General features: G+C 43.2%; 1 protein-coding gene across 1 annotated transcript in view; it reads right to left on the bottom strand.

Annotated features, from left to right (window-relative positions):
• SETBP1 (SET binding protein 1) overlaps window positions 1-25,365 on the bottom strand; it is a 259,184-nt gene that overhangs the window by 113,011 nt on the left and 120,808 nt on the right.

Below are 25,365 nucleotides of genomic sequence, written 5' to 3'. Positions count from 1 at the left end.
GTAAAGTTTAAATAAATCACATATTCTTCAAAAACCTCTCATCATGTCCCAAGGCAGCAAATCCCCAGGAACAAACTTAGTTTAATCTGTTTAACATTTGACCCTCTATTGTAACTTGTACTTGTCTGGCTTTAACTTCTGGTCATAGGTTTTGCTCTGTTTTACTCATCGTGGAGGGTACTGTCCATGGGTAATTTGTTTATATACAGAACTCCATAACTTGCATTTTATTGTATGACACTCTGACTTGCCTGGCAAATCACTCTGTTTCAGTGTCTATCATCATGCAAAATCAATATGTCCAGGAGAAGAAATTAAAAAAAGGATGTGAAATCATGACAGTCCGGGTAATTTCCTTTCCAACTATAGCTCTCTTGACTACAACTCTCTTAACTCTCTTAACTATACTCTCTTAACTACAACATTAGAAGCTCTGAATTAGGTTTGTCATGTACACTCCATGCAAAGAAGAAAACAAATGGAAAAGTTAAATATTTACTCTCTGACATCTTATTTTTTTGATAGTGTATTTTTTCACTAAAGTTCTTTAAAACCATCCCAAACATTTTGCCAAGGGAACTGCTGTTTGCAGTATCAGGTGACTGTGTTTGCTTAAGCACTTCTGCAGAGCCAAAAGAAAATAAAAAGAAAATAAATTTAAAAAAAAATTAAAAAAAAAACAACTTTTTCACCCATTCCTCATCCATTATTTTATTAACCACAGTTGTAAGGTTAGAAAAATACCTACTCCATTAACCTCCAAGACATCAGATACAGGACTCCAAAGCCCATTTTGTACTTGGCTCTGCTAACTTTCAACACCCTCCTGATACTGCATGGCAACATGCAAAGTAGACTGGACTGTGATTTTTTTAAATGGCAACTTGGTCAAATCACGCTTTCAGTTATTAACAAATACCATCCCCCAGGGTCAGTTCAAAATTTCCACTACATGCTTGAGGTGACTGAATGATAAACAAACGATCAGTGGGAAATTTTGGTGCTGGCCCGTGCTGTCCGGTTAACTTTTAGAAGGAGGAAGTGGAAAGATGTATGGTTGATTTGCCAAAGTAGTTTAAAAAAACAGAAAAGATATTTTTAAAAAAGAATAAGGTACAATCCTTCTGTGCTCACTTTCTTATACGGATACCTATAATCACACTTTTACTTGTGCAGAGAGGTGCCAAAATAAACAGGACTTGCTCTCAGAGCATCCATTAACTTCAATTTGGGTAGTCAGTGTGCTAAGGCTTTCTGTAAGAAAGTTTACTTATAAGTGTCTAAAAAGGAATGAAGTGACTGATTAGGAAACAGTCATCCTGATTTGGACATATCTGGCAAGGCCAAAGCATGAGGATAATGGGATGTCTGAAATTGTTTCATTTCCTGGCTAGATCAAATTCCAGACTGATTTAATGTAAGTGGGCAAAGCATAGAGAAAGGAACTGATGTGGTACTGTTTGCTGCAGGTAGTCTAAGAAGTAATGTAGTTAAACTGGGGTGAAGGAAAGAGAGATGAAACATTAAAAGAAACAAGTAAATGGTAAGGATAGTTGCATGTCGTTGCAGGCCACCTGAAGGACTCATCCTCACTGATCGTGCATAAGAGCAAATTAAATGAACCTGTGTTGAATTGCTTGAGGTAGAGCTGGTCCTGCCTTCAGGAGGATGGATGCACTGACCTCTTGAGCTTGGTCTGATAAGACATCTGTCATATGTATTTCTAGAGACAGTATCCTCTCATGGTGACATGCATCAGTACCAGACTTATGCTTCACCCCCCAGATGGCCATACCCTTGGTACTACTATGACCCCATATTCTTAGTAAGTGAGGATGTGATTTGCTGCACCTGACTTAGAAGACTATAGACTCATCCACTCCATGAGAGGAGAGGTAATCTTTTCCCTCAACTTTGTAAGAACGTCTTTCTAAAAAGCCAACAAAAAAGAGGAATAAATATCATCTTGCTCTGTGCATTTATATGGCATCTTTCATATGAAGACCTCAAACCACTTTTTGACTATTAATTAAACCCAGGAATTGAAGGGGATGCCATTAATCTGCTCATTTGTTAAATGCAAAGGGAGCTAACCAGGTAAGGTATCTTGCCTGCAGGTTGTACGGTAGAGTAGGAGCAAAATTAGAGGTGCAACCTTGGAGCCAAGTTTTATCTAAAGTCAGGAGCTTTCCTCCTTTAAGCCCACTGAAAACAGGACATTGGTAATACAAGGAAGTTTGATTCTCAGCAGTTTGACACAAAATGACAAAAAATCCCATAGTCTTACAGTCTTCAAACGCCCTCTGGGTCTTTCTCCACTAGACGATGCTGCTTGTGCCCACTGCCAGCACTGAAACACGCAAAGGAAAAGCCAGAATAAAGCCAAAGCCTCTGGAATAAGAACCATTTCTATCGCATACATGGGCAAACACTCACAGAGCACTGGAGTGGTCATGGTGCTGTGTCACAAACTGCAGGACACACTGGCTTTTCTAGAGACCAGGTGTCTAGGACATAATGACCGATACTTAATTAATAGCTTAAAGGAAAGAATATTAGTGAGTACAATTCCCTGTTTAGAGTAGAAGTCCGTCCCATTTCTTATGTCCTGGGCTGAGCTCTTAAACACCTTTCTTATCCACAGGTTTTTCCTTTCCTATTTTGCTTGCGCGAAAGAGAAACAGAATTTCAGTCCCAAGGAAGACTCATGAGACTGTGACCACCTCTTTCTGCATTCAGGATGGGGTGGGGGCAGAAAAGGAAGAAAAGCTCGCCTGAAATTTTAACAATTGGTGTAGAAATACCCACATATAAACTCCAGACCTTTGTGTGTTCAGCTATGGCAAGGTTTCCCTGCTGGGAAACCCTTGGGCCTGTCCATCTGCCGTACAGTATGGTGAATACGATGACAACGGCACTTTCACAATAACTGTGCTCTTTTGAACCTCCCCATTCAAGCCACTCCATTGATTACTCAGAAGAATGCAGGCTCTCGTGTTATTTGATCAGCACATATACTTTAAGCGCTTAATCCCCTCAAATATTTTTCAATAATTTCCTTTAATTACAAGAAAAACACGTCGAGTGATGCATGCATTGAAGAGCTTCCCCTCATGTCTCTCTGCCCCCCCAAACCCCACCCCCTATTTAATGAAGAATTTGAATCACTTTTCAGCTTCTTAATCCTATAATCCTGGGAAGAATTTGCTCTCTTCCAAACCCTGGGGGTGGTAGGCTTATGCTTAGTACAGTACACCCCGGAGATCTTTTAGCAGGGTCTTTCCAGGGGAGTCCCAAATACCTGCATTCCTCAGCTGTGTGGCCAGTCTGTAACCCAGCCTCACCAAAACCACCTTGCTGGAGTGATCCAGGGATTGCCTTCTCCATGGGAGGCGTGAGGGTAACACAACACAGTAGCCACAAGGTGTTCAGAGAACCAAGCTTTGCCAGGAGGAACGGCTGCGTGGTGCCAAGCAGGACGCTTTTACCAACACATTTACTACGTTCAATGAATCTGTTCTCCCAGAGGAAAGAAAAAGGCAGGGAAAGGGCCACCTTGCTTATGCTGCATCCTTGCACCTCACTGCCTCCCCTTCTCTGGGGAGACTGAGGAATGATGGACAAGTCTGTACAACTGCTCGTGTTGGAAAAGTTGGCTCGAACCTGTTGGCTGTACGGTCTTTGCCTGGAAGGGAGCTGGGTGTATTTGCAGCACGCGACGCTTTCCCCTGTGAGCACAGCATACTCACTGCACAACAGCTTCAGACTTGTCTGGTTGTGTTTGAAAAGAAAGCTTTGTTATTGCAATAAGACGGCTCTCTTTGCAACGAAACCAAAGTCCATGATTTTCTTCCACCCTGTTTTCCTCTAGTATCGAGGAACTCCAATGGCACATGAAGTACATATTTTCCACCTTGTCTTTCCAGGCTGTTGTTTCTCAAGGGGTGGCCTTTGGATATTTAGGGATCCATAAAATGTCAAAAAATGGTGCATGGAACAACTGCAAATGAGTAAAACCACAGTAACAACCCAAACTCTTTCCTTGTAATTTCATATGTGCCAGCAAGCAGGCAGGGGAAAAGCAAGCTATAAATACACTTTCAAAGTTTTGCAGCATTTTTAGCTGGTTGTAAATCAAACACCTTGGGGCTCCCTTGACCAGAGCAGGTCTTGGCTTACTCTCCAAACGCTTAAGTGTTCTTTCATTGCAAGCAGCAGAGAAATGCTGCTGCAAAGTCATCTGCTACTCACTCCTCTCCCATTCTGGGTCACGCTCCTCAGCTCGCTTTCTTTCCCTCATGCTTGTTAGCTCAAGTAACCGTTGTTTTGTTAAGGGTTAGTTAACTAACCCTGTTGTAACCATTGTCATTACATTTTGGGCTAAAGTAACAACACCAAGGAACAAATAGGAAACCTGAACAACCCTGAGCGTATCCCCGTCTTGCTGCAGTAAGATGCCATCACAGGGCTCAGCTGAAATACATCTGGATCAAGAGCACAGAGGACACGCTGATCTTCATGTGGACACAGCATGGATACAGTGAGCAGAGTAAGGACATGTGGGGCACGAGGGTGTTGCTTGCACATCATCTCTCTGTGGTTGAGGGAACTGAAACCTGAATGCCAGTATTTCAGTGCTGGCTCAGCCTAAAGCCTGGCCTTCTTTCAAAGGTTTGCACATGTTAGTGCAATTCTGATGATCAGCTTTATGATCTGACAATTGAAAAACTTGCTAACACCTTAATCACAGCTCAGCTGGCAGAAGATGATGAAAAATTATGTCATACTGTGATGTATGACTGCTGCTTTCCATTGCCGTGATAGACTCCAGTACCTATTTCATACCTGAATAGCTCATCTCATGTTGCCTCTTCTACAGGGGCAATGACTTCATTGCTTGCCTGGCTGAAGCACCATATCATAAGCATAAGCACCAGCATAAATTAGACGTCTATCACTGATGCAAAGTAAGTGCCTTGTATTTTCCAAAATTCTTCATCTATTTTTGCCATAAACTTGCACTAAGGGAACAAAATTTTGCTAACATCAGAAGAGAGCTGATATAAAATTGACTGCAAGAATGCACCTGTAAGAATATTTTGCAGTATATATGGCAAGCTCCATACATATGACAGTAGCGGATGGGATACATGCTGCTGTCCTCTCTGGGAGAAAAGCCTCATTAAAGCAGACAGGACTGACAGTTTCTATCCAGATTTTGTGTGTACATAGGGCTGCCCTCACCTCAAGATTGGAAAGGAGCTGGGCAAGTTTAATGAACAAAGCCCATTGAAATCCCTAGGTTTGCAGCAGGGTGAACCAAGTCACAGGGAAGGTGTCACTTGCTGCAGGTGATGCATCAATTCAGGACTGGAACCAGGGACAGAACCTAGGTAAAGCGTTGAATGAGCAATATATTTTTGGGGGAAAACAAGCTACATAAAATAGCTCAGGAAGTGTATTTTCTCCTTCTCAATGAAACAAACAATGTCCAAGTCTTTTTACCATCTCGTTTACATTTTCTCTTTCATCCTTCCTCTCCTCCCCATCTCCCTCAATATAAAGTATGCCTCTCAGTGAGAAAAATTAAAACATTCCCTTGTAAAACAGCAGTGCTTCATGGTTTTTTTCCAGTTTCTATCTTCAGTTTTGGAGCTAAAGTTATTGGGTGAATTTAGTCCCAAAGTACGAACCACTTATTTGGGCAACGCTATACTTTTTTTCCACAAATTTTCTGGTAGAAATACAAAAACCCCTAAATAATAATTACCAGTCCTCGTTAGGAAACCACATACCCATGCCTTCCTTGTGATCTCGCTGCCTTTGTCCTTGTCATAGTTGCATTATCAGCCACGACCCCAATGCTTACATGGCTCTTCAAAGCCCTGTAAGGACAATTATCCCCTCTCAAATAGTAGAAGAAAGTAAAATTCACTGCACAGAGGAATTGGCGAGCTTGTGGCAGGACAAAATAAACACTCTGGAAAAGGAGTCCTGGGGAGATGGCTCACCTCCAGCAGCACAGACCAAGGGCTTTTCTGTAGCCAGAGGAGTTTTTAACTCAAAGACAATCTGGGAAGGTAACGTCACAGCAGCTGAAGTCTTGCTGGGATCTACCAGAGCCTTCAGCTTGTGGGTTTGTTGGTCTGGAGGATGTTTGAAAAGGCGGTGTGGGAGGGGGCATAGACGTGTCCTCTGGCTGACTGGACTCGGATCCTGTACCATGCATGGGAGCACAGGGGTTGGGGGGATGACCCACACCGTGTCTCTGCTCTCTGCCATGCACAGATGGGCAAATTAGTAAGAAGAAAGTCCAGCCACTGAAACTGCCCTTCTCCATGCCTGCCTTGGTTTTCATTATTGAAAGATTCCCCGTTTATAAGATCCCAGGTGTGCTAAATAATTAATAATAATAATAATAATAATAATAATAATAATAATAATAATAATAATAATAATAACAACAACAACAACAACAACAACAACAATAATAATATCCTAACCATTCTGATAAACACAGATTTTTCTATATATACTTATTTTTTATTTTTTTTATCTAAGACAAAACCCAGGGACCCCTATGCCTGTAGCGGTCCTTCGTCTCCACCCCAGCCTCCTCCCTCCATGGACAGCAGGGCCACCACTAGCAAAGGAGCAAAGCCCGAAGGCGCTGGCAGGGCACAGCAGTCAGTGTGTCACTGTGATAATCTGCTTAAAGGAGGAGGCCAGGGCATAATTAAATATCCTGGCCTGAAGTCCTAATAGAGCAGCTGGAAAATCTGATGCTCTCCCCGTAATAAACTGTAGCTCATTTATTACTGCTTTGCATATGTATCTAGAAATGAGTTCAGCCCCAAGCCCTGCCTCTCCCCATTCTCTATCGCCAGAGATACCGACCTCCTGTTCTCAGGTTATTGTTGTGACAGTGACACCTACTTTTATCTACATCTGAGAAGCCACAAAACTAAGCAGGCAGATTTTGTCTCACTTTTTACTGTGGCAGCTGCAAAATCATGTGTGGCAAAATCTTCTTACAAACTCATTGCACATACGCAAAGAAGAGAGCTGGCTTTGCAAAGCACACTTTTCTACACTTTTGTTCTCACATCATCAGGGAGGATGCTTTAAGTTTCCAAATGTCCTTTAGCAATTCAGTGAGAAGAATTGGGCTCACTGGGCTCCTCAAAAGAGAGGAAAACCTCTCCTGGCTTCTGTGAGTCCAACAAGACAGAGTTGTTTTCTGTCTACTGATATATCAGAGACTTAATAACAGGGAGGTGAGAAAGCTGCTTAGCCTCGTTTGCACACTGAGAGCATGAGAGAAGAGGGTATGAATATATTTAGGGTATAGACTGGAAGAAGCAGTGGGCACAACTGACCAAATGAAGGTTAAGATGGAACTTAATAGATTTGTGTTGAGGGGATTACAGGGCACAGGGGACTCACTCACCATGAGCTGGATATGACAACCCAAGAGACCCCGTCCAGCTTTACATCGGCCTGATACAACCTCTGCAGAAACATCATTCAGATAGTACAGAGATGGGAGTGAAAAGGGTGGTTAGGATGCCTAGCATCCATGGCTTTCTTCAAACAGAGCTCTGTTGCAGCTGTAGAGGTGGGCTGGAAATCCAGCTGGGACTAGATGCCCACTTTCTTGAGACAGGTAATAGTAGGGTGAGAACTGCACCCCTTGCCTTCCCTGTTTTCTTTTCCATATGTCTCCTTGTAGTCCTGAATTTGAATGGCCTTCCTCACCCTTTGGCACCATCTATTTTTTGATTCTTCCAGGTGAAATGGAATTTCCCACTGATGTAAAGCATGATAGCTCCACTTGGGCCATGGAGTTACGTGAATGTAACACTGGCAGGAGATCAGTCAGGCCTTCAGATTCGGCAGACATTAACAGCTGAAGTTCATTCAAATGCTGTAGCTTCCACTTGGATTATCTCACCCTTTTGTCAGGTTAATCAAAATGTGCCTGGCTGCCTTATCCCTGATGCTCAAAGAACATGCCACATACTCTGACCTTTTGCAACTTGCAAAAGGTCTATATTTCACATGCCAGCTATTCATCAGTAAGAATGGGTAAACCTAATGGCTTCCTGCAAGAATGCTATTTTTATAGAGATAAAGAGAAAAACAAACCAATAAAAGCACTGTCTTCAAGAGCAGACAGCATTTTCTTCTAAGAAAAAATCCATTTTTGCTGGGAAGACAAATCAAGCCGGCCTTGTGGACCTTTTTTTGTTTTTGCTTTCCAACTGAACAAAATAGCTGCAAGGTAAATAAAATGCTAATTGTCAGGGGGCTGGAATTTGGGCAGGAGCAGACGTTTTTTCAGGACTCATTCTTCAGCAGAGGTAGTGGCATGCACCTTTAACATTCAGATGCCAAGCTGTCAGCAAGCAACTTCAACACCGCCTTTATCTCTCTTCTTTTCTATTTATACTTTACACAAAGCTATTTTTTCCTGGGTTTAATTGCACATCAAAGGAACGACTGAACGGATCGGTTTGGGAGGTTGCTGATAGCAACGCTGGGGAATCCTGCAAATGTAGGTCTAAAATTTCTGTTCTTTCCAGTGGTATATTAGCTAACATGGGGAAAGCCAGTGAAACAGCAAGCAAAAGCACCCTGGCTGCGTTTCTATTACTTGCAAGTTCAAGCTGGACATAGAGAAGATTAAATAACTGTTTATTATATTAAGTCCGTCTCTCTAAGCACACATTTCCTACCGAAGGAGACACCAATGTCAATGCTCATTTCAGTCTGTCAGAGACGTGGTGACAGATCTTTGAAAACATTCAGGTGTCTCCGAGTCCATGAACGTGTCCTTAAAAATGGAGTACAGACTCTTAATTCATTCACAGGTGTATAAAATTAATCTCCCAGTTACCTTTAGGCCAAATATGATTGCCTTGGCAAATACGGGTTTTATAGGAGTGCTCCAGGATTACAGGAACACAAAAATCACAACATTAAAATGGACTATACTGGACACAGGATCAAACCGAGTGTTTCACTGACTTGTTAAGTGAATAGAAATGCCACAAAGTACCTCAGTTAGATTAAAACCATTTTCCCAGCACCAAGCCCACCTCCTCCAAGATTCACACACAAGAAAAGCAAACAAGCACAACTCCAGTCCAAGTTGTGCAGCCTTTTTTGACACGTTGACTTGATTGTTTTTCTCTGCTTCCCCAAGATTTTGAGCTCATACTGACTTAGCTTCTCTCAGATGAAACCTCCAGCAAAGCTGCTGGTATTTCAAGACCCTTAAAACTCACTCCTTTAAATGTATCAATGTCAATTATTGTTTATTTATGAAAGGAAAAGAAAAGAAAAGAAAAACACCGAACCAGTCTCAGGAAATAATGAATAGATAGAGTTCCACATGCATAAATAAAACAATATACATCCTACAGCTCTTACTTAATCTTACAGGGTTGTTTTGTTTTAAACCAGCACCATTTTAGTACGTTTTTTTTGTTCTACTACTGTTGTGCTACTTTTAAGTGGGAGAAGTGTTTGACAAGTGAATCTTCAGTAATGACAACTGCATCTTTCATTGACTTTTTTTGAAATTATTGAGCTAACTCAGAATTTACTGAACCTAACAGCACTTGTGAGCGTAAACTAAAACAATATGTTACTGGTACACATTGCATGAGAATTTATATAACATTAAACACAACGTAAATCTGATGGCCAATCTTCGAGACACCTAAATACTGTTGGAAAACCTTTTACCTTCCTGAATTGGACATAATCCATCTCTGGGCTTTATTCCACTGCACACGCATAAGAATAATTTAATATAATAATGTATAATGATGCATAAATTTGTAATAGGGCCAGTTTTTTTAAACCCTTCCTGTTCACTTCACTGTGACTTTCTGAAGAACACAGCCATGCAAGGAGATGGGTGCAGGTTTGGGGTGAGGTAGAAGAGCTGGAGGATGGCTCAGCCCTGACTGCCCGTGCTTCCTCATGCCACACAGCTGTGCACAGGTAAGTCCCATGAAGAATGCCTCCAAACAGCTTGAGAGAACATACCTGTTTGCAGATACAGCAAACTAATTACATGGAGCCAAATCTCAGTGGAAATAATAATAATAAGAAGAATTAGAATGTTCCAAACAGCACTCATCTGGGAATCTCAATTAGCTTCACAAACAGTAATTAATTTAGCTTCTTAACTCTCTGCAAGATACAGAATTACTAATCTTCCCATTTTATGGATGAGGATATAGACGTGCAGCAATGTCTGCAGGACACTAGCTGGGGTTAGACAGCACATCTTCTATGGCCCGTTCTCTGCTATGTGCTGTCTCCCATCGTATCAACCAGTATCCTCCCTTTCTTTTTAGGCAAAACTTATTCTGCTGGTTTAGATCAAAGAAGAAATATCTTCAAAGTCTCCTAGAGTTTAACGTAACCAAAGTCTGCAGAACTCAACACGAGACCTGCATTAAATACCACTGCCTGGTGTCCCACTGTGCTGTCATAGAAAATGTGTCCCGATGGGAACCTGCTGGATGTGACTTAGTAACCCAACAGTGAAGTTACCCTAATGAGGCTGATGATGAATTTGGCTTTATTTATTTTGCTGTACCCAGCAGATGATCCTATTAAAAAAAAAAAAAAAAAAGTCAGATTAAACACCAGAAGGAAGACCTGTCTGCCTTTGACCAGGGCATGAAGCGCTGGGGCTCTGAGGGCAGCACTCCAACACGGCGAGATAATGGGTCCTTTCCTAAAATAAACACCAAGCCAACCGTACCAACAGAGCTGCCTTTAGCTTTAGAATCCCTTTGCCATTGTAAATCTCCCAATGAGTTACTATATTGCAGCACAAACACAATTAGTATGTTGTGATCCCGCAATAGTACTCCACATGTATATAGAGAATGGGGAGAAATAAAGGAAAAAGTCTAGTGACTTGATAACAATTTTAAATGAACTTTATTTTCCTGCTTTCTGAAAAGGAAAATCTTTGGCTGTCCTCACAATAATAAAGATGTTTGGTTTAGCTGAGGGTTAACGGAATATGGTATGGACTTTGCCACTGCTGAATTGCTAGCTGTTCAACAAATGCTCTCACACAAACTGCCTTTGAATGCGAGGCTGTCCTGCAGGTAAGACAGGAGGTAGGAGATGTTCTCATCTATTTTTAACTTGGTCACAAAGTAGGCTTGTGACTTGGAAAAAATATTTTTCATTGTGTCTTGGTTTCCCACAAAGAAAACAAGGCTTGCAGCTGGTGTCCATGGCAGCTGTGCTGCAGTGAACACAAAGTGGATGAAAAATGTTACTACTGGACTGTGTAAGGGGAGATTTCAGACCCACTCACATTTTGTAGCAATTTGGAGGACTGCATAAACTGCCAGTCAATGGGGAATCAGGTCCATTGCAGTGACACCGCTGGAAAAAGGAACTGCATCACAGTATGCTCATTTCCTAAAGCCAAAGTCTGCTTTAATTTTCCCAATTTAGGGTTACTAAACAGTTCCCGCGCAATTTCCCTTTGCCACAGTTCTCTGACATATGCCAGCAGCTCATCTGCTTTGTGTCTGTTTGTGGCCAATATGAACCGAGAGGGCTGAAAACACGTCCAGAGGGTCTTTTACAATTTCTGGTGACAAGGAAGGCTGTGAGCAGCAAAGTGTGTCACATACATACATTTGTCAGCTGCAAAGCTGAAACTGATAGCAGGGTATGAAGAGCCGATAGCCTCACCTCTAGCTGATACTTCATGCAGTAGATCATGTTTCTGGGAGCTCCTTTGCCTGCTCCAGGGATGGCTAGAAACAAGTCCTGCTGCACCCTGGTGAGGATGCGATGATGTTATCCCACCAGATGCCTGGGATCAAAAGGTGAGGGTAAACCAGGTACATGAGAAAGCCCTGCATGAGCTATGTGAGTTTGCCAGTGTTTACTCACAGCCCTGTGTTGGTCAGGAAGGTGCTACCATGGATTTGCTGTTGCACCCTGCTTGCAGTGATGTCCAGGTGCCTACAACCAGGAGCTGGCTGTGAAGACAAGCTGGGAGGCAAAGCTGAGCACAGGCCACCAAAACCATGAGGCAGCTGGGAGCCAGGCTGCTACGTGCAAAATGTACCATCACTGGGGCTCTAGAGAAGGCAGTCACTGCTATGGGAGGATGAAAGGGAGTGGAAGACATTACATATCTGGGAGGTGAAGCCACCACTTGGGGGTCTCATGTAGGAAGACGGAGGAAATGTCATCCAGCTTTCCCCAGCCCAGACCTGAGTGGCGAGGGAAGGGAATTCAACCAGCTTTTAAAATCTCTGAAAGATACCACAGCAGTTTGCATTCAAGCTGTCAAGCAGGCAGATGGACTCTTTAAATGCCCATGATTAGCCCTCTTCTCCAATTAGCAAGAGAAGAATCATAGCTCTTGTGCAAAGTGGCTATGGAGACACCCATTAATTTCCATGGACTTAAATGTAAACACTCTTGAAAATCTCCCACTAACATTCCAGGGAGAGTTGCTTTGAGCGCACATATGTCCTTGTGTGCCTTTGCTGTCTGGAGAGATACACGGTCCTTCTTTTTCTCCATGAGACAAAAGCGTTCATCTTCAGAACCATCACCCCCAGCAGATCCCAACTCTCCACTCCTGGAGAAGCTGCCTGGCTTCTTGGGAGGATTCTTTGTCTTTTAAACTTGGTGGCGAAGGGGAAAGGAAGCATCATCTTTGTATTCACAGAGTAGCTGAGAACAGCAGCATCTCTTGCTCCCAATAAACTCATCACCCTTTGGTGATACCTTGCTCCAGTTGGAAGCGAGCACAGGGAGAGGAGGGCTATCCTGGGCTCTGAGCTGGGCCCAGGGAAAAGAGAAAGCACGAGGTGAAAGAGAGAGAAGCTCTGCAAATGAACAGTCAGCATAAACAAAGCCTATCAGCCCAGGCAAGAGGCCGAAGCACGACTGCACTAAAAAAATCACGGTGGAATCAGCAATTGGCAAAGTAATTGGTGTTATTACAGCTGATGGAAAATTTCTGATGCCGCCCATGTTTGCTTTAGAAACACTACTCAGACATTTAATTGGCTCGATTCTCATGTAGCCGATTGCTCTTTTTTTCCTTCTGGAGTGTATCAGGCCTGTATCTACAGACAGGAACTTTTGGATGTGCTTCCTTGGATCTGTCCGCTGGCCGCGAGATGGGGGATGAAGCATCACACAAACTAAGCAGTGCAGGAGAAATGTGGAGAGAAACGGGTCTGACATGGGAAGTCAAATCATTTCGATCTCTGTTCCCTCAGTTCTTCATGTGCTCAACTCCAGCACTACCAAACAGCCCTGTGATTGCAGCACCTAAAATATCAAGAGTTAAATGCAAGTATGAAAATTGCACGTTGTGATGTAACCAAAGGGTGGGTTTGGTTACATCAAACCTTTGCCTTCAGCCTCCATGAAGGCAAAATTGCCTTCTGTCACGCGCAAATGCTCATGTGAGCACCCTCTGGCATATTTCTCACGCTATTTGATGAAAAGTTAGTAATGGCTGAGTCTCTGTGCTCAGGAAACCCTTTTCCTTCAACTGGCTGGACTCCTTGGTCAAAGCATCCTCATCCTGATTTCAGTCCTTTTCCAGAAATCCAACCTGACCCCTGTAGATCAAGCCTGCATGTACAGGGAAATTTCAGCCAGAGGCTTCCAAGTCTTTTTCCCTTAAAAGCCTCACAAAATCATTAATCTGCAGAGAGCAGCCAGGTTCTTGAGGTAAGTGAAATTGGGGAATGGCACTTTTTTTAAGCTTTTGTCAGAAAGAGCAGCTTGTCTTGGTGCTGAGACACAGGTTCAGCTCTGGTTTTACCTCCACTCCACTCCCTAGGTCTAGTCTTAGCCCATTCACGTGCCCTTCAAAGAACATCCAGTTCTAGAAGCAAAAAGCTCTTTCCTTGACCAGGAGATGTGTCTGTAGGGCAGACAAGGCTGTGGAGGAAAGATGATATTGCACGCTTCCCTCTGCTCCTCTGGTCTGTTGAGATCTGTATGACCACAGGCTGCCTTGCTGTGACACACTATGGTGGCAGTAGCTGTGCAGCCATGTGGAGGGATGGCTCCTCAATTATCAGCGAGTCATTTTTGAGTACATCTTCTCCCTGGAAGCAGCAGGAAGATTTCTGAACCCGCCTGATTGATTCATTCATTGACTGATTTCACTGGGATACGATCCATTTAGATTTACAGCTCATTTGCAAGGAGGAGGGAGCCCAGAGAGGCTCATCCATCATATTCTCCATCATTGCAAATCAAAGGTCAGCTCCACGTTGAGACGCTCTCAATTGCAAAGGGAGAGGGTGTTTGGCAGCATGGCTCCCAGAGATTTCTGGAGCTGCTGGGTACTAATCCCCATGTTTTTCCTGGGGAAAAAAACAAAACAAAACAAAACAACAAAAAAACAAAAACAAACAAACAAAAAAAAACCACAACAAAACAAACAAACACAAATCCTTCCTCTGAAATGGTCTGGCATGTAATGGCAGAGGACATGCTGGAGGATCTGAAGGGACGTGGTGGCCCTTCAACAGCCAGCATTGCATGGCTGGACCAAAGATAGCCCCTAAAAGTCTGCGGTAAGGCTGGCCAGTATGGCCATCTGTAACACAGCAAAGGTGGGAACACCACAGGTTAGTGACTCAAAGACCAGAAGGACAGCTTCAGGATTAAGCACCTGCTCCAGGTTTTTTAGGGCTTTTAGGACCCCCCCACTCCCCCACCCCCACTCCCCCAGAAGCACAGGGCTGGGCAATAGGATCATTTTAATCAAGCAGGCACTTTGCTACCCCAAACAACCAGCTAATTATGGGTGACACAGTTACATGGTTAGCTTTTGCAGGGAATTAGTCTAACCCTCACGTCTCTGTGCCTCCTGAGTTGCTGCTGCCGTTCTGCCAGGCACCAGCAGAGAACTTGGTGAGTCCCACAGAGCTTCAGAAGAAGAACTAACCCATCTTCTTGCAAAGGAAACTTGAGACCAGGAGATGACAAATAGGCAATTTTAATACAGAGGAGGTCGGCTCTTCCCTCCTCCACGCCAAACAGGACTTATGGAAAATCCTGCTTTAAAGAGCCAACAGGCTCTTTATTGTGCCAGCAATAAAAACGAAAGGAAAATACAGGCAGCCTTATGCTATTTGTTTTATCTACCAAGCTGAATATTTTCCCTTCCAGTGACCATTTCTGGGTGTTTGACTCTGTCAGAGAAGAGTAATCCAGTGCCACAAGAAGCCAACAGGGAGATGCCTGCTCCCTTCACCCCAGTTTGGTGCAAACCTTTGATTCACACCCAGCATGACCCTCTCTACAAAGGGGTACATCTTCCTGTTGGAGATGCAGTGGACTCCTGGGATGGGATTTAAGAAGGTCAAGATCTGCTCCCAGCCCTTCTTCTCTGTGCCATGACCAAATCACCTCACTTAGTGTTTTTTCTGTCCTCTGAAATGGGTATAACGTCTTGACCCGCCTTGTGAGATGCTGAGATTTATGTGTGAAAAGCATGACATAAAAACTAAGTATTGTCACATAAAGCAAGATGAAGCTATAAAAAAAAATCCAAGGTAATGTGGGTACCATTAAAATCCTGACACTGAGTGCTAGAAGTGACTTAAATTTGCTGCAGTACTCCCACTGTTCCCTTTCATTAAGCCCAGGGAAATATTGCCTTGCAGATAAACATTGTGATGTGGTAAATGTCCAGAACTTAATGAAGTCCATTATAATTGACAAAAATGTAGCTTTCATTAGTTTATGAAAGCCTTATTCATATGTATTTAAAAAAAAAAAAAAGAAAGAAAATAATCCAGAAAGAATGTTTTCCCTAAGCAAGTGCCAAGGGAGAGAGTAAACAACTTCTGCTAATACACTTTCATCTCTTCTCCAAGGCTGACTCTCCCGCGAAGGAAAGGCTCTTGTTACACACCCACCAGCCCTGTCCACAGCCTTCTTGCAAACCTCCACTTTGCACCCATCCCAGTCACAGCTGGACACAGCTGGGTGTGCCGATAGGCACCGTGACACCTTTTCCCACTGCTGCTTGCCTGCCCCAGCCAACCCTTCGGCTGCCACCTTCACCTTTTAATGTCATACTGTCCTTGGGACAAAACCAATAATATATTTGCTTATGATGCTCTGACTGCAACAGGGATTTTTATGGAATGCCACAATATCATCTTAACTGTGGGGACGCTGCTGATGACAGGGGTCACGTTGGCAGCAAGGGAGTCTGTAATGTCTTCCCTTGTTCAGAGGATGGATACACTGGGAGTTCAAGTTTCTCTCTCCAGCTTCCATCTCTTGGTGCTTTGATCCTGACCACCTTTGAGAATAAAAGAGGAATTTAGCTCTTAAATATTATTCAGTTCCTGGTGTCTCGGTTAACATCCATAAAAGGATCAGTTTCTTTGTTACACAGGACAAGGCTGAGACGACAGAGTTGTAATAGGAGCAGCATGAAAAGAATATATCTTTTTAGTTAAAAAGGGCCAATCATTAACCATGTAAATAAACGAGTGGCTATTGAGTTTTAATAACACACTCCATTCTCTTGGTCTTTCATGAACAGGGGTGAGGAGAAAATGTTTTGAGGCTTCAAAAATATATTTTTTTTAATTAGAGAATTACACATCATAGTGTTTCAGCACCACAAACACCTGCGGACAGTATGATTGCAAAACAGGACATTCTTGAGGCTGCAAGAAAATGGGCACAAAAAGGAGAATCCTGTTATCAAGTAAAATATCTGAAGGGTGTGGTTGAGTGTTTTGTGGTTGGTTTTTTTCTCTGACTTTTAAAGGTGTCACATACTCAAATTCAAACAAGCAGACAGTTGCCAGAAACAGTCTGAAACCAGTAAGCTGCTTGCATTGGACACATCATTTTGGTTTCTTGGCCTCTTGACACTCACATTAATTTTAATCTCATTTGGGTTTCATCCAAGGCAATTGGAGAGTTTTTTAAGGTCACCAATGACCTCTGAACTTCAATGTTGGCATTTTAGGGCATTTTATCTAAAACAGGAGATAAGTGCAGAAATGACAGGAGATAAGTGCAGAAATGGCCATTCATTCACCAACCTAAAAAAAAAAAAAAAAAAAAAAAAAAAAAAAGTAATGACATAATTTGGGGTTTCAGTTGAAGCAGCTGAAGTCAGTTGCTGAGGCTGTACAAAGAGGTGATACTGCTGGAGGGAGGAGTGTTTTGAAGAGCATGCAACCATGGTGTCACTTCCTTTTGTCAATAGTACACAGCCACAACTGATAAGAAGTTCAGTTCTCACTCCGTATGCTTGCAAAGTAGCAACCCTGAGAACCCTAAGCCACACCTGCTCTTGGTTGTGTCTGAATTTCTGTTTCTTCCCTCTGAAAGAGTGTAGAAATGGATTTTTTTATATGAAGTTGGGTCTTAGGAAGAACCAGTAGATAAATAGCCTCGCATTACATTGTCCCTGGCAACTCAGACTACTCTGAATTTGTCAGACCTGACCTTGGATTCCTCCCAGTGAGAGATAATACACATCTCTTGTTTCTCACTTAGACTTGCCAAGACATTGTCTTGAGCTTCATCTCCTAGGTGCTAAATGGCTTGCCATGCAGGAGATAAGCTGAAGCTCTCAGATGAAGGATAAGGCTGATAAATTTGCTCCTTGGGAGCAAGGGGACCTCTGATGTTGTGTCTAAAGGTCACCTAGAAGATAGAACTAAGCTGTTAGCATCATTAAAAAAAATAAAAATCCACGGTAAATACCTTGCAGAACATGTGCCTCTCTCCAGGGGGAAGACCCTGGCCACTGTTCATCATGTTCCTCTGCTGTGGGAAGTTTCTCAAAGTTTCTCAGACCCTGTGGAACAGCTGAGTGCGTGACCATGTTAGCTGAGTGAGTGACACAAGGTTCAGAGGGCTTTATGTCAGAAGCCACATGGGCTGGGATGCCACTCCTCCTCCTGCCCCATGGCAAGGAAGGCTCCTATGACAGAAGTTACCTAAAGAAAAAGGAGTCTCTGATGTCTTCATGGTGATTTCAGTAGGCTTTTTGCGAAGGAGTCTTCGTTACTACCAGCCTGCTCCATTCATACCCATTAAAGAGCTATTTATTACCCTTCTACCCAATACCATCTGCAAACACTGTAGGTCCTGACAACACTGAATCAGAAATAAGGCCACCTTCCTGAGGAGGGGAGTAAGGCACTGCAGAAGGTACCATTTCTCCTCATTCCCTCTTCCTAAGACAAGTGTAAGAAAAGACATTTTCCTCCCTCACCTTGTCAAGGGCTCCTTCCAGCCATCTGAGGCTCCTGCTTTTATGCTTCCACCACTGTCACGCACCTTTTCCCAGCCATGATGGCATGGTAGAGCCATTCCCTTCTCCCAAATGCCCACATCATCTCACTTATCCTTACCAAGCTCATGCTCTGCTCTTGTCCACGTTACTTTCTGATTGAAGAGCCAGGAGCATCCTATAGAGCAGCTGCTGCCCAAATACAAGAGACCAGAACTGTGGTATTCCAATATGAAGGGTACCGTGGCAACTAATTTTGGTGGCACATAGATAAAACACCAATTTCATTTATCTGAATCTAGTAAAATCTGAAAAGACGTTGTAGGAAATCATGCCTATGTCTTAGTCAATGGAAATTGTGGGCTGCTTCTGGGAAGACTGACAGTTGTAAAACGAATCTGCCAAACGTTCATTCACAGCTTCATTGCAAAGCCATTACAGATACGGCAAAGACCGCCAAACTCACAAGGGTGTGTGTGAAAGCACATGTGTGAATGGGGAACACCACGTTTTCTTTTTTCCAAGGCAACCTGGCAGCCTGGAGGTGACAGGAGAGTAAAGAAGAGATGCTCTTGACAGTGCCAGTACACCTCAATGCTGTGGGACTTTTTTTTCCCCAACTGATAACTTGAGCCTGAAGTCACCTCTGCAAGAAAACCACACAAGCCTTCACTAACAAATTGCTCATGATGCTTGGAGAAGGGTGCTGGAGGTCTCAAGCCAGCCCATCTCACCCTTCCCATGAAGAAGAGCACACCGAGGTGTTGATTAGTGTGGCTGGCCAGGTTGCTGTGCTGCCCTGTTAGCGGTGGATACTGGAGCTGATATAGCTTGATTTTACTGGTGCTCTTTGCAGCTGTTTTTGCTGCACCCAGAAACCACAGAAGGCTGAAATGAAACTACATGCACAACATCTGCAGGTCACATGTGCCCTGATACTCTTGTGTTTATGTTCAGGCTGATTATTATACACAGAAGGAGGATGTGCAGAAAACATTGGTCCCTGTGGGATAGCACGCCGCAGTGATTTTCAAGCTGGTTGCTCTGCGAGTAAAAGCCAGGGTGCTAGCAAGCAATGCCTGCAGAGTTAGCCTTGATTTCAGCTTTGTGGATCAATATTAACAGTAATATTGTATTTCCAGGGCATACTCAACTGACAGAACTATTGATTATTTGGTCTGTAGCAGTGCATTGATACTTGATAGCGAACTGGCGCACTGAAAAAATAAATGTGCAGTTGTTAACAAGCTACACAGGGCATTGAGTTTCAGTGACACAACTGGGATATCGCTTCCTTTGTCTAAAATGGAACATCTTTAATGTGTCAAAAATATAATTTACTTATTTGACTTACTGAAATACCTGGGGAAAATGCCTTCCTCACTGAAACCTGCAGATTAAGGTCATGTTTCAAAATACGTGCCAAATTCAATTGATAATTTCATCCTTACTGTGACTAAACACTTGAGCTATTCTTAAAGGGAAAATATTGCGTTGGATATGTTTAAACATGTATTCTATCAGATCATCTTGTGCATGAACAGATTTCAGTGAAAGAAAAGATAATGAAACATTACACTTTGGTTACAGTAGTTGAGCCAAAGTTATTTTTTTCACCTAGGTTTTTGATTTAGTACAAAAAAATACACACACACAAATGTATATATACTTACAAACATATAAATATATACATATAATTGGATAAGGTGAAGTCAAAGTAAAACTTTCTTTATCAAACAAAGTGTTTACTTATATTTGAGACATAATGTTATATCCATCCATGAGCTGTTTTATTATATATAAGCTTACAATTGTCTCCTATGAACACATTTAACTATCAACCACTAAGCCATTTAAAGGAAATCATAGAATACCAATCCTATAGCTGGCACCTATTGATAAATGAACCTCCCTACGGTGAAGGAGAAAGAAATACTTTCTATGAAGAAAAATAATGGGTGGAATTCACTGTTGCAGGGAAAAGCACATCAGTGACTTATCAGTCTTTTTGTCTGAGCTTGGAGGGGCAGGGGAGGTGACAGGTAAATATGCAGGAAATGCACCTCTGCTACACATAGCCTTTCTCTAGGGTAATATAACCTTTTCTCCGTTATCAGGATCAAGGGAGGCTGAACCAGCCTCTGATGGCAGCTCTCCGATCCCAAGTTGAAGATGATGGAGGATGGAGTTGAGGATGTTGGAATACAGTTTCTTAGTTGGGCCTGAGCTTCTTCAGATGCTGGTAAGCTAAATGTGCCCAGAAATATTCCCAGACATCAAGGCAAACTGGCACAGTTTACCTCTGCTCAAAACCATAACTTGACTTCGCTAACGCAGCAGCTAAATGCAAGTAGCTCACTGGGATGAACCCTGATCCATGCTGAGGAATGATTTAGGAGCTTGCTAGTTGTTGTGGACCAAAAGTGTTCCAAGGACTGGTAGTTTGAGTATACCCAGTCACACTCCTATTAACAGTCCCAGAGCTTAAGACAGATGTAGCCCAAAACATTAGTACGACATATGTCCTTCTTCCTCTTTTCCTGCCCAAGATCAACTCTTTCCAGCCAGGAGAAGGGAATTGTATGGCTCTAGATTTGGTTATAACAATAATCTTTTGCTGGTTTATGAAATCACTCTTACTCAGTGAGAAACTGGAGATCACTACTGTCTGCAGTCCAAGAATAATTGCAAGGAACCAGATGTTATGTGTTTAAAATGACAAAGGTGTTTTACGTGGGGAGCTTAACTTCATAAACAAACCACTGCCCTCTTTTTCCCATCCCACACCACGTCATCTGCCTGACACTACATCTTCAGCATTTCCAACTTTAAATTGCATACCCCTAAAAAAGCATCCCACCTCAAGTACTTGCCCTATGCTCTAGCCATGCTTCATTGGAGGACCATAAAATGTCCCATTGGGACTTCTACGCTGAGCTGCCCAAGGCAAAGCGAATGTGTTTTCATGGGTCCCTCTGAGCTACAACAAACTGAACACAAGCTCTTTACTCTGAGAAGAGCTGACCATATGAGGGCAGGGCCCATCTGGCAGAAGGCATAGCAGGATTAACGCAATCCCACACCAAAAGGGAAGATCTTGGTACAGTATTTCCCAAGTCTGGGCACCCTTCTACACCCCACAGACACATAAGAACTACAAGGCAGATGAGGGAAGCAGGGACAACATTTCTTACCTACACCTTCTTCACCACACACACCACAAAGCCTTCTCAGTGGAAAGGTTTCAAAGCTGCCGTCAGAAGCTATCACTCCTAGATGGGAGCTGTTCAGGGGAACCCATCCCTCTGAATGGTTTCATTCATGATGCTTGTAACCATGGACATCACCCATGCAGCAATGGAATTGTGGTTTGCTGATGGAGCTTGGGAGGAAGCACCTTATCGTAGTGAGCCAGCTGTATTTTGCTAATGGCACTTCTTTGGTGGACGGACAGCATCAAGGCTGCCATCCACCCTTCGCAGTGCCTGGTTTGCCCAAAGAAAAGATGGTGGAGACTTGTGTCAGGCAGCTGGTGCCTTCTCCCAGCTCCTACCTGGCCCTGGCAGTGGCAGGTGAAAGCACCATGTGGGTTCACAGCCTCAACGTTGCACACTGGCTCCCTAACTCAGGAGCCAACAGAATCTAATACCTTATGATCCTATGATCTCGTGCAAGAGGTAGGAGGAGTGAGAAGCCGCAGGCACCTGATTGAAGAGGCTGGGGGAGTTAAGAAATGACGGTGTCCTGCTGTGTATTTCCTCCACCTCCATAACCTTCTCATTTTCCAAGAGTTTCCATAGGGCTGTGGCAGCTATTGTTCTCCAGATCCCACTACACTAACAGCAGTTTGGGATCCACATACCACCAGCCCTTCTTCTTCTTCCCACTGGGAAAATGATGCGCTTGTTGGCTTCAACAGCAAACAAAACACGTACAAGTCAGCCACCCCCATGCTAACCATGTGCAGGGTTATGCTACATACTCCACAACCAGGATGGGCTGCCTGGACATGCTGTCCTGCTCAGCTAAGCCCAAAACTTCACGAACATGTGTCCACCCTTTCTTCCTTGCAGGGGTGACCACAGAAGCCAGATCAAACTTTGGCACAACCATTATCAATGTGCAGAGGCAGCAATGAACGTTTCTTTTCTTTAAGGAAGGAACACTTTTCCTTCTTAAAACTTATTAATTTATGCCCAGTTATCAGTAGGGATAAAGATGCATGTTGGCTGTTAAGATAAAAAGGAGGGTAATTTAAACGTACAACAAAGTTTAAGGATTAATCTTGCACGGGTAGGTAGGTAAGATCAGTGGAAAAGGTGTTCTTGTTTCTATTTGGCTCCATAAAAAGAGAAATACTATCAGGGCTGTGCATTTTTTAAAACCTGCATTTTTTTTCCTAAAAAGGGTTGAAAATGGTTTAAGAATTACTGTTTTTATCTCAGAAATGACAGAGACATTTCCATGTAAATGTTTCCCTTTGCAGTCAGACACCCACCTTCACCATGTGTGTACCTTTGATTCAGGGACCGCAGGTGAGCTGTGGTCCAAGGACTCGGGGTTCATTTTATGTAGATCTTTCTGCCAAAATGGGGTTATTAGTGACAGAAAATATTGCAAGGTCACCAACAGCCTTGATAGAAATGGGAGGGCAGGAGAATATTAGGGGAAAACTGTAAACTGTAATATCCAACTGTAGTTGACAAACCCGAGTGTATTTGGATTTCACTCCCCTGTTTGTTTTCTAATGATTGTCCTGGCCCGAGTGATTAACCACCGGAAAATACCAAAGAAGGTTATTCACAGGAAGGATCTCATGATAAAAAGGCTATTCCTGGCCCTCTTTCCATCACATCATAATCTGTTCACTAATATGGTTTGAGATCTTAGCTGATCAAAAGGTCATAAGATGTTACCGCTAAGTATCACTCTGTCTCTGTTCAGCCGAAGGCGTTTTTGCTCTGTGCAGCAGGAGAGGAATGCAATAGCAAAGCCTTCAAATCTGTTTGTATAATAGATGAAGTCTTTGCTATATGGCATTTATCTTCCTTCAGGGAGTGACACCTGATAAATAAATCTCTAGTTCCCAGTGAATTTAAATAAAACAAAGCCAAATCACATCCCTGCACATTGTAAATACAGAACTGTGGAGAATGTGACAGTTCCCACTCTCCCACCATTGTCTTTTCTACAAAATCTATAAAGTGTTGACCAGCCTCAAATTCTGCCAAAATCAAGGCAGTCCAAAACTCTGACTACATTACGAAGTGTATAGCGGTAACATAGGAGGGTCTAAAAGACACATCACTTATTTAGACTAATGAAGTAGTAAAAATTACTTCTTCTTTAAGTTAGCAAAAAGCAAAATTAAAAGACATGAGGCTTATTAGCATATCAATAGGAATAATTGAGCGAAAATTGGGAGAAATCTAGTAAATGGGGCGATGTGTTTCCCAGTGAATAACACTAGGGGGGACAATTTTCAAACATCCTGGGATGAATAGAATAGGGAACCACATCCTACCCAACACCACCATATTGGCCAGTTGGGCTCTGTTGTACTGCGGTGTGCTGGTGGCGGTGGGCCCACCAGTCCTGCTACCATGCCCATCCCTGGATGCCAGCCATCACCTCCAGCACCAGCCACAGCCACTTCTCTGGCCATCCTGCGTCCAAGTCGTTCAACATAGGCAAACCCACAGATCGCTGCCCAAAACAGCAGGGAGAGAGGGTACCACTGCCAACAACCACCTGCCACCTGAAGTTCTTGTCTAGCAGGTTGGCAGAGCTAGCTTCTGTGAGCATTACCATTGGAAAAAAGCACTGTTTTGTGTCTCCTGCACACCTGAAGGGTTGTCACAAGCAAATGAAAGCCCTCAGCATTTCCCAAACTATCCACCCTGGATCTCCAGAGGCAGAGATCTATGCCAGGACCAACAGACAGTTTCTTTAGCTGCAACTGGCAGTCATTTTGCTCCTCTGCATGCTTTCAAAGCTGAAAGCCATCAAAGATTAGCAGAAAAAATCATGACTATTTTTTCCCTAAGAAGCAGCACTGGTAATAGGCTTCAGGAAAAATCCTCCTAAATGCAAGTGATAAGCGTAGACTGTGTGAAGGCTGACAGGTCTGATTATAATTATCACTGCAAGGGGACCAGCACTAACTGCCCTTCTGGAAGGCAATGACAATTCCTGGAAGGGAACATGCGAGTGAATTATCATAAACAAAATCATTGCAAGTGGAATTGTCTTTCAATGGGAGACTAAATAAGGCCCTGATCTGAGGGGGGGTGGGGGTGGGGGGTGGAACTCTCAAAACAATGAGCACTTATTAAAAAGATCATCCCGACAGAAAATGGCGCTCAATCATGTGCTTGAGTTTCACTGACTTCAGGATGATGGGAGTAAAAGAGTGGAGCGGGACACATGAGGCACGAGATGGAGTCATGCATGTAAGAGGTTTTTGGAAAGAGGGTATCTTTTGAAACCCTACTTAGAGATAATGTGAACAGAGAGACCCATAGAGCGTGTTGGTCCAGACTGAGCTAAATGTTCAAAATTAAGACAAAATTCAGGCAGCCTTGTCCCAGCCTTCCCCCCTTCCTCACATCCTGGTGGGAAGAAAGCCAGAGTCTACACAGAGCTCTTTAAACTGCATCTGTACACCAAGTTCCTCAAATTGCACCTATATATTGACTGAAATACCACATTAGCCTTCCAACGGCGTTTTGAGGTAGATATGGTAGGTAGTATTCCTTCAAGATCATCCTTCCCTAACTTTCTTTGTGCTGTCTGACAGCATCACGTTTTCCTTAGGCTGCAGGTTGTTTTGGCATTTCTCATTCTATTTCCATTGGAAACTCAGAAGCAGAGAAACTTGGTCAATCTGGAGTGAGGGTAGCAGTACAGTAGCTTTTTCTTTCTGAACACAGGGAAATAGATATTATCTTCTTAATAGTGGGCTATAACTGCAGAGGAGATGGAGAGAAGAGCCTCAGAGTCAAAGGCAGTTCTAGGAATTTCAGTCTCATTATATCTCAATGGAGTGAAGC

The sequence above is a fragment of the Falco naumanni genome, chromosome Z (assembly GCF_017639655.2).
Source record: "Falco naumanni isolate bFalNau1 chromosome Z, bFalNau1.pat, whole genome shotgun sequence".
NCBI classification, from domain to species: Eukaryota; Metazoa; Chordata; class Aves; order Falconiformes; family Falconidae; genus Falco; species Falco naumanni.
This window is presented reverse-complemented; position numbering and strand designations above follow the sequence as displayed.